Genomic DNA, 493 nt, shown 5'->3' on the forward strand with positions numbered 1-493 from the left:
TCGGTACAATATGCAGACATCTATCATGCAGACTTCAGTTGTGGTCAGTCGTGCTGTCCAGTTCACTCCAGAAGCGTTCGCGGTCACCTCCGTCTCACGTTCCTTCCATCCATACGGTCAGCCTCTTCGTCTGTGTTTCGTTATTCACACGGAACCCGATTCGTTCGTTCGTGACTCGTTTCGTGGCCGGCGCTTCGGTTCCTCGTCCCTTCGTCTCAAGGTTTCGTTCAAGCATTTCCTCAGGTGATGTCATTACGTGGATCTGTCAAGTTCCGTTTCGAGACCAGACTGTCACGTCCTCTTTTGCATGTGTTCGTGTGTTGGTAGATTTAAAGCTTCGAGAATCTGTAAATATGAATGGTCAGTTGTAAATATTTGTTACAAAGCAGTTTATTCTACTTCGTTAAAAAAAGGTTCATTATCATGAATTGTTCCAATAAAGCTCATTACGACATGATTGATCATGTTTTATTATCCTCATTGCTCATGGAAG

This window comes from Penaeus monodon, chromosome 27 (genome assembly GCF_015228065.2).
Source record: "Penaeus monodon isolate SGIC_2016 chromosome 27, NSTDA_Pmon_1, whole genome shotgun sequence".
Taxonomy (NCBI): Eukaryota; Metazoa; Arthropoda; class Malacostraca; order Decapoda; family Penaeidae; genus Penaeus; species Penaeus monodon.